At 39.5% G+C, this 12,752-nt stretch overlaps 1 pseudogene; it reads right to left on the bottom strand.

Annotated features, from left to right (window-relative positions):
- Positions 1-4,927: 4,927 nt before the first annotated feature.
- LOC121138324 lies at positions 4,928-7,192 on the bottom strand (annotated as a pseudogene).
- Between the last annotated feature and the right edge of the window lie 5,560 nt (positions 7,193-12,752).

Raw genomic sequence — 12,752 nt, 5'->3', positions numbered from 1 at the left:
ATCTGGAACCTTACAGACATCGAATGAATGTTCTGATGCTTCCTTCAAATTAATGCTTGTTATGCCATTATGCTATCCTGTGTTTCCAAACCTATGTCATTTTCTAAAGATATAAGTGTTCATTTTCAAAATATATTTAATTGAAAATTTTAATAACAGTAATCTTCTAAATTCTAATTATGAATCTATTTCAATTACTGTCACAGAATATTGTGTATCTAATTGCTGTTTTTATTTTTGAATAAAATATGAATTTGTCAGAAGACCTAGATTAGAAACAATACCAATTTTCAATGTGGATTACATTGACTTTGTACATTGGTTTTTGTATGTTTCAGTATATTTCTGTCAGCTGCTATCCTACTCCATAAAATAATAGGTGTTTATTTTTTGAGATGCGAAGGAGACCTCATGGCCATCCAATGCCTTCATTGATACAGTTTTGGAGATGTCATTTTGCATAAGATTGATGATATATTCTTTCTCTTTAAGTTTGGGTCATAAAATGTTCACACCCAGAGGTAAATACCTTTTAATATTAACATGGAATAATTACATGTTGCTTGAGTTCCATATATTGACTAAATATCTCATATCAAATCTATTCACTGAGGGATAATTTACATCCAATCTGCAAATCTGAGTCTGTAACACAGCAATCTCAAGCATGTAAATTTCGAAAGTCACATATATATGATCATATACTACATACACACAAACTTCTCAGTACCAATTGTGTCTGGACAGTATTTACAATAGGCTTTGTAATTAGCAATACCATTGTACTAGTAGCAAGCATGCGTCAAAACATTCACAGTGACAATAAAATATTTCGAAATTTAACCTCATCATTAATGTTTAATACACATGTATGAACTTCTTCACTTTCCAGTGTGCAATCATTCTGCTTATGAGTGTCTTATAGAAGACATGAGACTTCCCCAATATCTGCATGTCATTTCTTAATATCTAACTCTCTGAAAGCACACTTATGTTCAAACGTGCCAGAAAGGACATGGCAGAAACACACTGAGATGAGAGATTATTTTCTGGCTTGGACGCACAATATTATACCACATATTCAGAAATGAAAATCATTTTTTGTCTTGTTGTTGTACTCAAAGTGCACTGCTTACATTTGTCTGCAGTGCATTGTAACTTATTTACAAGGAATTATTATAAATAATATCTATAGTCTATTTCAATGACATATCACACTATCAAATATAGGATCCCTCATTGAAAATCCCATAACACATACATATATTGCTATGAAGAAGCTTTTAGCATCATGCGGTCCCATTTATTGAATGTTCATCTTAGTGCCTGTGTTGCATTTGTCCACTTCAGAGACTTGTTTCCTGAACCAGTAATATTCCACACTGTCTCTTCTTTTACATTAAGGCTCTATGATCTTGTTTTGAGGTCCATGATCCGTTTGGAATTGAGTATTTTTAGGGTGAGAAATACTGGGCTGTGTTCATTCCTCTTCATGCAGCCATCATGTTTGGTCAGCACCATGTATGGAAGCAGCTTTTTTTCTTCCAGTGTGTCCTATCCAGGAAAATCATAGGTATTAATTTTGAGAGATGGGAATAAGAACTCATTGTCATGCAAAGCCTTCAAAGAGGAAACTTTGGATTTGTCATTGTGTATGACATTGATTATATATTCTTTCTCTTTCAATTTGGGGTGTAAAATGTCCACACCCAGAGGTAATGCTTCTTAATAATTACATTGTATAATTACATGTTTGTTAAACCTCACACATTGACTAAATAACTCATTTCAATGTCCATACAGCTGAGGGATTATTCTCATCCAGTCTGCAAACCCAAGTTTGAACCACTGCAATTTCAAGCAGGTAAATTTCCTTTGTTTACTTCTTCTGATCAATGAATGCCAATACATTTCACATGAAAACACTCTTCCAGACACTGTTGGCTGACCAGCAACTCACAGACAACCCCACCTTGTGCCACCTGTGCCCCCGAGCAAGTCTAACATATCAGGCTAAAGACTGGAGATTGAAATGAAAGACAACATATCTGGTCTTTAGTCCTAAGAGGTCTCTTCATCCTTGTAGAGAGGGAGCAGCCTTATATACAGGCTTGCATCACAGTGGAAATTCCCCAGGTGGAAGAGATCATGTTTTCCTAATGCTATATATTGAAGTCAGTGTGGTAAATTCAGTTCAATAAGCCAGGACTAGAAAACAGGATGCACTTGGATTGGAAAACAGGATGCACCTGTTGGCTGACCAGCGACTCAAAGAGACCCCAAGGAGAGCTCGGATCCAACAAAATACCAATAATAAACTTGATAATAGAGTTTGTCCCTAGTGAGGACATCTCATTTGTGGCATACATGCTTCAAAAATATTCATGTTGGCAACATAAATAATTTGAAAATTGTTCTCAGCTTCGATTTTAATATCAGATTCAATCACTTTAACCTTTCCATTGAGTAATCATTCTGTTAAGTAGTGACTTAAGGAGAAGTCCATCCTGTGACTAAATGAGACTTCCTCAAAGTCGGAACATGCTTTGTTGACACTGTATGTATTCCATGGTTTTCTTTTTCCACATTTTCATATGAAGCTAAATGACATTTTGATGCTTAATGGTTGTCTTTTCAGTTTCTCTTACAGCTATAGTAAAGCTAGTTTAAAGGTAAGATAGATGTTAATTTTGCACTGTGATTCTATTCTGACCTGGACAATCAGCATTACATCATATTATCACAAGAGAAATTCAATTTTTGTTGTATTTTTAACTCATAGTACACTGCCTGTCTTTATCTGTAGTTTAATTAGAAAGAATAGGAATAGCAAGTTTAAATAATATCCATAATCTATTACAATAAATTAGGACATACTATCATATGGCAGAGCAGTCCATATATATGTTGTTCGCTTTTACAACTTTCCATTCCCTGTAGACTATTGCGTGAAAATCTATTTGCATCAGAACAGGCCTTATATCAGTGAAGAAATCATGTCTGGAATGTCTCCCTTTCAAACCCTAACGTAAAAACTTATCAGAAACACACAAAATTGTTAAAGAAAAACAAAAAAGTCCAAATGATATCTGCTGAACTAAGGATGACCCTAAATATAGTTCCCACATGTCACTGAGAAAAATGGACACAGCTGTATCAAAGGGGGTTCCAGCTAAGGGGCAAAGAAGAGTTTAAGAATTATGTTGACCTGGGATGGCTAAAAAGACACCAACACCAATTTTTCCTTGGAAGAAATAAGATGTTAATTACAGAAAGTCTCCATGTACTAGAATGAATCATAAGAGAACATTTTGTCTGTGTACATCTTAAGTGTGTTATCCTGTTTACACATAAATGTTTGGTAAACCAAGTATAATTCTGATGAAGTGATTAGTAAGTTATTTAAAGTTACTCTTGTAAGGCAAGGAGGGTTCAGGTTTGATGTGTCATCTTCCCACATTATCTTCCTATGTGGATGCAAGCCTTCATATCCTTTATAAATTTCCTGACACATCATACAAAGCATGTATGTGTCAAAAAAAGCCCATAACTTGGCACAGACTTAGGACTCTGGTTTCTCTTTAGATTGTATAAATCTTTCACCTTTTATTTCCATTTTTAATGAATAATATTTTGCCCAATAGAATTATATTTTCCTAATTGTTTGCATTTTTGTTTTTCATGGAAAACAAAGAGTTTTCAGAAGAACTAGGGGAAGAAATGCCAGAATCAAAACTTCAAGAGGAAAAAATTTTCAATAAGATTGAAGAAAATCAAGAAGTTGTATGTGAAATTTAAATTTCTCATTTACTATTGTTTGCCTCATAAATATTGTCATAGGCCTATATGCTACAGTTTAAACTACATCATACATTTTTTCTACAATTGTTTATGCAAATCTAACAAAAGTAAAACTGCATCAGAGAAGGTCTAAGATATACCACAACAACAAAGGCACATATGAATGCAGAACATGACAACTAGAAAATAGCCTGGTTAACAACTGCAGTGAAAACTGAACACTCCGAAGGAAAGTAAGGCTTCGGATACATTTACTTGATTCATAGTATAAATTAGATCTATGCCAATAGAATTATGTAAGAGCTCATGCTTATGGCAAAAGCTTCCTGGTTGTAAAGGCTGATATCTGAATTGTAAGATTTTGAGGATGATGTGAACTCTCTATTGAAACCTGACAATGTGTTTTACCTGGACTATACTTTACACTTAAACAAAGCATGCTTCTGTAACTTCTTTACATACACAGTAGGCCCTCAACATCCAGTTAAATATGATTTTAAGTGGAAAGTAATAGCCCCTGTCACACCAAGGCACATCTGTAGATGGACTCTTTATGCTGATGAAGTAAAGTTTATGTTCTCCATACCTGCAGGAAAGTTGGCAATCAAATAATAAAAACATTGGTATGCATTCAAATCTTCCATAAATATTTTTTAACAATTTATAAAAAATAGTTATGCAGTAACAAAACCAACTACAAAATATGTTAAGCCAGCTGCAGGTGGTGTGTGTAGTTCTCTCTAATTAACACCAGAAGCCTTGGTATTGCAAGTAACAGGGTGTCTCAAACAAAATTATCAACAAGAACACTAAGCTCAGGCTTCTAAGAGAATTTCTCCAAAGATCATCTTCCTTTCCAACTGGAATGTCTTCTACAGGCTGCCTTAGAAATGGTCCAGAAACAGTGCACTTATGATGCAGAAAGAACAGAGGAAAACATCTGGCTCACTCATCCCCAAATGGTTAGTTGAAAGGATTCTCCCTTGGCAAGACTTGGGAATCAAAACTGTGTCCTGTGGTCTCTTGTTCCAAATTCCAAAGGAATATAAGCCCACTTGATTTGGAGTCTTTTCCCCTCCCAGGCTGTGTACCCCCAACCCTCCATATTTATATGCTTGTCCTGGAACTAACTTATTTTTTGCAGGAGTTCCTCTTCCACTTGCCCAAATTGAATACTAACAGACATTTCAGCTTTTAACTGTTCACAGCCTTCGTTTGTGACTTGCTTGCAGTACCTCAGATCAATATTACGGATATTTATAAAGCGTTTGAAGAAGGACAGGCGCTGGTCAGTGACCTTATTGCAGTCTGATAGAACGATCTCTGTTAGAGAATGCAGCGGTAGTGCCGACTACAGCATGCCGGGTGATGGAGTGATCAGTGACATGGTTATAGTAACTGAGGTGGAACTTGGAGAGCAGGGGCATATGGTGGATAATGAGCTGCAGGGAAGCGTCTGGTGATGTCCACACATCTAGGTGCAGAACTACAATGTGCTCCAATAGTCCTTCTGACCTGACCTGTGTGTTGTCTATGGGTGGGCACAGGGGATCCCGCATCTGGGAATTCTTTAATCCTTTTACCCACTGAACATCCAGGGACCCGAGTAATGGACAAATGGAACCACAGAGGGCTGAGACAGCAATGCATGAGCAACCCGACAGCACCAAGTCTCGGAGCCCAGGCAACCGCTGGATGAGCAATTTCAGCTACTTCTTAGAGATTTTGGTCCAGCTGAGGTCAAGGGAGACAGGCTGTCACTGGATGATGCCGCTCAGCATCAGGGGATTGATGGACTTGCTGTGGTTCAGGTCAATGCGGGTCCACACCTGCTTAACGCAGCACCAGTGGTTTCAGGTTCTGCAGACCCACATGCAGACTCACAGGCCTTGGTGTCTGAGGTAGCTGTAATCTGCCATCCACACCTCCCTGAGCATAACAGGGCCTGCTCCATCATCAAGGGGCAGCGAGTCAGGTGGGGGCTGAGGGTGGCAGTGAGATCACATGATGCTCCGTCTGGATGCATATAGCTAGGGACGAAGCAGGAGGGCACTGGAAGATAACCCGAGGTGGGCTGCACAGGGCAGGTCCTAGTGGGTGCTGTAACTTCCTAGAGGTACCGTTAAGCCTCTTTGTGAAGTGGTGGGGGCCCTTGAAGTGGCTTAGGGGCTTCTTTGACTCCTCATTCTCACTCTCGGGCTTAGACTTGTTGGGCGGGTGGTTCTCGTGTGCCAAGGTACTCTCTGTCTTCTGGATCTCGTGATTGAGATCCTTGCTTAGTTCTTTGCTCAGCTCCTTTTTGGGAACCTGCCGTTTCCGGAGCATCTTCACCTTATTTATCCTTCTGGGCCTTCAGCCCCTTCAGTGCAGGGCCCAGCAGTGAGTGAGCTGGAACGTGACTGGTCACTCTCCCGGGTCGTAGGAGGTGCCTCAAGCTGGTCATCTTCTGGTTCCTGCTTGAAGCACTGGTTTGTTGGCCAGTCCCAAGTGATCATCAGTGTTTATTCAGGATTGGCGATTTTTCCTGAAAAACTTATCTTCTTTGCCAGGTTTTACCTGTTGCTGGAAATAAGTGAGCCTGGATCTCCTAAAGGGGCTGATACTGATGCCTAGAGTGTGGCTCTAGAGGAGAGGCAGGAGGAGGAACGGGGACATTTTTGAAGATTCGTGGTTGGCTTGAATTCACTCAGCTCTTGGGGCTTCTCGTATTTCTTCTTCCTCCTTGGGTGTTCATCATCAGATATCTGCAGGCACCTTCTTGGGATGCTCATCTGACCTGCGTCGGGAAACCTCTTCACAATCACTCCTCCACTTGACAGGCTCCTGTGCTTCCTTGTTATCCCAGTTCATTTTCTGCTCCTTGAGCAAGGAGCCAGGCATGCTGGAGGCAAACTTAAAGCCAGGGCCTTGCTTTTGTTTTCTGGTCTTGCCAGCATTGTAACACTTCAGATACTGCCAGCAGTTGGGAAGGTCTTTGTTGACCACTCCCTCTGGTTCCTTAATCTTAAGGCATCCAGGGTGGATTATCTCTTTACAGATGGAGCACTCCATGAGCACGAAGTTAAACTAGACTCCCTCCTCTTCTCCTGTGTCCTCCTTCCATGCCTTGCCACACACAAGGCACACAGCAGTGTGGGGGCAGCATTGGCGCGATGCACTGCAGGATGATGCCACTCTGCTTCATGTGCCTGGGGCCTCCAAAGTTCTTCATAATCTTGCAAAATAGGTGCTCTAGGCAGTCCCTCTGCAGACATGCCTTGTGGTTGCAGTGTTGCATCCTGTGCCTGCGACCTCCTGCTGTGGTTCAATAAGCACCCAACATCACCACTGAGGCTGGGCCCAACTTGCCCTTCTGCCAACCCACCACCCGGTTGTGGATGGCCTCTGATTCCTAGGCGCTGGAAGGAAATGGCCATGGCTCATGGTAGGCCCAGACTTGCTAAAGCTGGCATGGCTGTAGAGCCACCATGGCCTGCAGGGCTAGGGTTAGGGTTAAGGTTAGCCATTCTTCGATGTTGTCTTGTGGTTCACAAGATTTCTAGTTTCATGCCGTTCCCTTTATTAAGTCTTGGTAGTGTTTGTACAATCAGTGTACTGTTGATAAAGCCTTTTGTCGTGCTAATGCATTAATCATTAATCTGTACCTTTCTGGATTTTCAGTGAGATACCTGGTTCATTGGAAGTTGAGTTTTGTGCAGAGTAAGATATAAGAATCAAATTATATTCATCTACCTACAGCTGTCCAATTTGATCAGGACCCTTTGTCTTTCATAATCTGAAATGTATGTGTATCCTACATTATCTGACACTGATGAATACGGTTGTTTGCAATTTTTATTGTTATAACTGTGTATTGTAATCTGAAATCTGGATTGGTGATGCTTCCAGCAGTTTTGGTTTTGTTCTATTGTTTTGCTTCATTTTTCATTTCATGGTTTGGGATTGTTTCAGCTATTATTGGTCATTGGTGTTTCCATCGGAAATTCCTAAATCATTTTCCCATTTTTTATTTTAACTTAGTTGTTTTAAATTTCATTTTACATTCCAAACATCGTTCTCACGCCCATCTTTCTCCTGACACACATTGTGTCCTGTAGCCAAGCAGCTCCTCTTTCCATTCCCTCCTCCCACAGTGTAGGTTATCCCATGTAATTGTAACAATACCTGGCCCATAAGTTGAGACAGGGACACGCCCCTCCTCTTGCAGTAAATCTGAGCATACCATCTCACCATAGTGAATGGGCTCCAACAATATAGCTCATGTACCATAGACAGATCTGGATCCTTGTTCAGGGGCTCCTCAGATAGACCCAGCTACAAATTTGTCTCCCAAAACCAGAGGGCCATGGCTCCGTGTTTCTCCCTCATGCAGATGGCAGAGGTGCCATGGCTCTCAGTCTATAATTTGTCAGTCCCTTAGAGTTTCATTAAGTTGTCACTGTAGATTTTCCCGTCATGGTCTTGACCCACTTTGCTCATGTATTCCCTTCTCTCTCTTCCACTGAATTCTCAGAACTCTTGGTTGTGGATCTCAGAATCTGTTTCCATCCATTACTTGATGTAGTCTCTATAATCTCATTTGGGATATTAGCCAGTCTGATTACAGGTGAAAGCCATTCCCTGCACCCTATCCACTATTATTAGGAGTCTTAGCTGGGTTCAACCTTACGGATTTCTGGGAGTATCCCTAGCACCATATTTCTCCCTAACTTCATAAAGGCTCCATTTATCAAAATATGTCTTTCATTTTCCCTTAATCCATTCCTCTCCCAATTTGTTCATCTGTTTTCCACATGTTGTCATCCCCCTTCCCCTCCCCTTTACCATCGCCTATCCCTAGGTTTACTTGGGAGAGCTCATCTAATTCCCTTTCTAAGGACACTCCATAAATCCCTCTTAGGATCTTCATGTTACCTAGCTGTGAATTGTAGTCTGGTTATCCTCCACTTTCTATCTGGTATCAACTTATGAGTGATTACATACTGTTTTCGTCTTTCTGAGACTGGGTTTCTTCACTCAGGATGTTTTCCTCAAGTTCCATCCACTTGCCTGCAGATTTCATAGTGTAATTGTTTTTTACAGCTAAGCAATACCCCAATTTGAAAATGTACCACATTTTCTTTGTTCATGCTATGGTTGAGTGGCATCTGGTTTTTTTCAGGGTTCTGGCTAGAAGAGATCAGCTGCTATGAACATTGTTGGCTTTTTTCAGTATATGTGGTATTTCTTTGTAGATAGGCTACTGATTTGGGGGCTCAGGTTAAAATTTGTTGCTTTGCCAGCAGAGTTTGTCAGCTATTGGAGTTTTCTGGTGGGGTATGTAAGGTAAAACTTTTAGGGAACTGTATTACCTACAAATGAAGTATACTTTGACCACTTCTTCCATTCTGGGGTCACCTACATTTTCTTATATTTACTTGCATCAAATCAGTCTTGCTTTGTGGTTGATGATGTGGTCAATATGGACAGTATCCCATGAGATTCTGAGAAGGAATTGCCTTCTTTTGTGTTTGGATGAAGTGTTCTCAATATATTGTTAGGTCAATTTGTGACATAATGTATGTGAACTGCAGTAATATTCAATGGAATGGTAAAAGAGACTCAGAATTAAATCCACACACCTATGGACATTGATCTTTGACAAAGAAGCCAAAATAATAGAGTGAAAAAGAGAAAACACCAGGAACAAATGGTGTCACTATATCTTAATATTGGCATGTAGAAGAATGTGAAGAGATTTGTGTCTATCACCCAGCACAAAACTCAAGTCCATGTGCATCAAAGACTACAAAGTAAAACTACATACACTGAACCTGATGGAAGTGGGAAATAGCCTTGAATGCATTGGCCCAGGAGGTAACTTGCTGAATAGAAGACTAATAGAAAGACACCAAGATTAATGATCATCAAATGGAACCTTATGAAACTTAACAGCTTCTCTAAGGCAAAGCACATCATCAATAGGACAAATGATCAGCCTACACAAAGGGAACAGACCTTCACTAACCACATATATGACAGAGGACAGTTTCCCAATATATATACACACACTCAGGGAACTATTCATAAAAAAATGAATAATCAAATGAAAAATGGATACAGATCTAATCAGACAATTCTCAACAGAAGAATCTCAAATGGCCTGGAAACAAACTCTGAGAAGCCATCTTACACTTGTCAGGATGGCTAAGACATAAAACAAAGTGACAGCAAATGTTGCACAGGACATAGAAGAAGAGGAAACCTGTTCTATTTATGTGGGCATGTGTGCAAACTTATACAATCACATTGGACAACAATATTGATGGTTCTCAGACAATTGGAAATTCATTTCCCTAAAGAGGCAGCTATAATAATCTCTGCCTTACAGTCAAAGAATGTTTAATCATACCACAAGGACACTTGTTTACTGTGTTCAGAGCATCTTTTTTCACAATAGCTCTGAGTGGGTTAAAACCTAGATGTCCCACAGATGAAAAAAGCAACATACACAATGTGGTGTATTCACACAACAGATTATTACTCATCTGATTAAAAACTGATATCAGTAAATATGCATGCAATATTTATATGGTATGTTTGGTTGATATTGTTTGGAGATTTGTGATTTCCTAAACAGAAAGGGAAAACCAACAGTTTTGTTTGGGTAGGAGTAAAAACGAGACTGAGAATGAGGCTCATTAGGGTGAGGAGGGAAGGGAATCTCTGGACATGATGTAAAATAAATAAATTCATAAAAAATTTAAAAACAATATTTCCTGGATGATTTGTGTTAAGGATTTGTTGGAATTAAGATTTTCTTTGGTTGATGAATCCATTTCTCCTAGTGTATCTTCAAAAACTGAGATTCTGTCTTCCATCACTCCTATTCTGTTGGTACTGCTTCTATCGATAGTACCTGACTATTTGCCCAGCTTTTCTATTTCTAGCCTTTCTTCAGATTATGTTTTTTTATTGTCTCTATTTCAGTTTTCAACCCTTGCACTGAAAAACAAAAATCACATGATCATTTAACTAGATGCTGAAAAAGCCTTTGACAAAATCCAACACCCCTTCATTATAAAGGTCTTGGAGAGATCTGGGATAACAGGAACAAACCTAAACATAATAAAAGCTATATACAGTAAACCAACAGCCAACATCAAACTAAATGGTCAGAAACTCAATGCAATTCCTCTAAAATCAGGAACAAGACAAGACTGTCCTCTCTCTCCATATCTTTTCAACACAGTACTTGATGTTCTAGACAGAGCCATATGACAACAAATGGGATCAAGGGGAAACAAATTGGGAAGGAAGAGGTCAAACTTTCAATATTTGCAGATGATATGATAGTTTACATAAATGACCCAAAGAACTCTACCAGGGAAGCCTTACAGCTGATTAACACCTTCAGCAAAGTGGCAGGCTACAAGAACAACTCAAACAATCAGTAGCCCTACTATATAGAGATGATAAAAGGGCTGAGAAAGAAATCAAAGAGGCATCAACCTTCACAATTGCCAAAAATAACATAAAATACCTTTGGGTAACGCTATCAAAACAAATGAAAGACCTCTATCACAAGAACTTTGAGTCTTTAAAAGAAAGAAATTAAAGAAGATATCAGAAAATGGAAATATCTCCCATGCTCTTGGATAGAGAGGATCAATGTAGTAAAAATGGCAATCCTGCCAAAAGCAATCTACAGATTCAATGCCATCCCCATTAAAATCCCAACACATTCTTCACAGACCTTGAAAGAACAATAATCAATTTTGTTTTAAAAAAAAGACCCAGGATAGCTGAAACCACCCTGTTCAACAAGGCAACATCCAGAGGCATCACCATCCCTGACTTCAAGGTCTATTATAGAGCATAGTCCTGAAAACAGCTTGGTATTGGCACTAAAATAGACAGGTAGACCAATGGAATCAAATTGAAAACCCTGATAATAACCCACGCATGTATGAACATCTAATCTATGACAAAGAAGCTAAAAGTATACAATGGAAAAAAGAAAGCATCTTCAACAAATGGTGCTGGCATAACTGGAAGCTGGCATGTAGTATAATGCAGATCGATCCATGTTTATTGCCATGCACAAAACTTAAGTCCAAATGGATGAAAGACCTCAACATAAATCCAGCCACACTGACCCTTTTAGAAGAGAAAATGGGTGGTACCCTTGAATGAATTGGTACAGGAGATGGCTTCCTGAACATAACACCAGTAGCACAGACATTGAGGTCAACAATTAATAAATGGGACCTCCTGAATCTGAGAAGCTTCTGTAAGGCAAAGGACACAGTCAGCAAGACAAAAAGGCAGCCCACAGAATGGGAAAATATATTCACTGATGCCACATCTGACAGAGGGCTGATCTCCAAAATTTTCAAAGAACTCAAGAAGCAAGTCTCCAAAACACCAAAGGATCCAATTTAAAAGTTGGCTGCAGAACTAAATAGAGAATTTTCAATAGAGGAGTATAAAAGGGCTGAGAGGTATAGGAGGAAGCTGTGTGCTGCCATTAGCCTTGTGACTTGTTAGAGGCACATACAGATGAGGTAATAAAAGAGCAGTTTACCACACTGCTAAACACACCCACTTCAGGCAGGACTAAGGATGTATATGGACGTAGGCAGTGAACTACGTCACTAGCCAGGCTCACTTTAGGACATGGCTAGGGGCTTTACGGGGAAGGTATAAAAGACTGAACAATGGAAGTCTCAGTCTCTTTTTCTGGCTTTCAGGTTCCAGTTCAGAAACAGAAAACTACTCGGCTCATCTGTGTTACTTGTTTGGACTCTTGTGAGTAATTTCTACAATAAATACTTATTTTTACTTTCAGTAAGTATGTTGTTTATCGTTGCAGCATCAGAGGGGCACTTGAGAAAGTGCTCAACATCCTTAGCCATCTGGGAAATGCAAATAAAAACAACTCTGAGATACCATCTCACTCCTGTTCCACT

This window comes from Mesocricetus auratus, unplaced genomic scaffold (genome assembly GCF_017639785.1).
Source record: "Mesocricetus auratus isolate SY011 unplaced genomic scaffold, BCM_Maur_2.0 contig_10980_pilon_obj, whole genome shotgun sequence".
Lineage (NCBI taxonomy): Eukaryota > Metazoa > Chordata > Mammalia > Rodentia > Cricetidae > Mesocricetus > Mesocricetus auratus.
The sequence above is the reverse complement of the archived record's forward strand: the minus strand, read 5'-3'. Positions and strand labels throughout refer to the sequence as shown.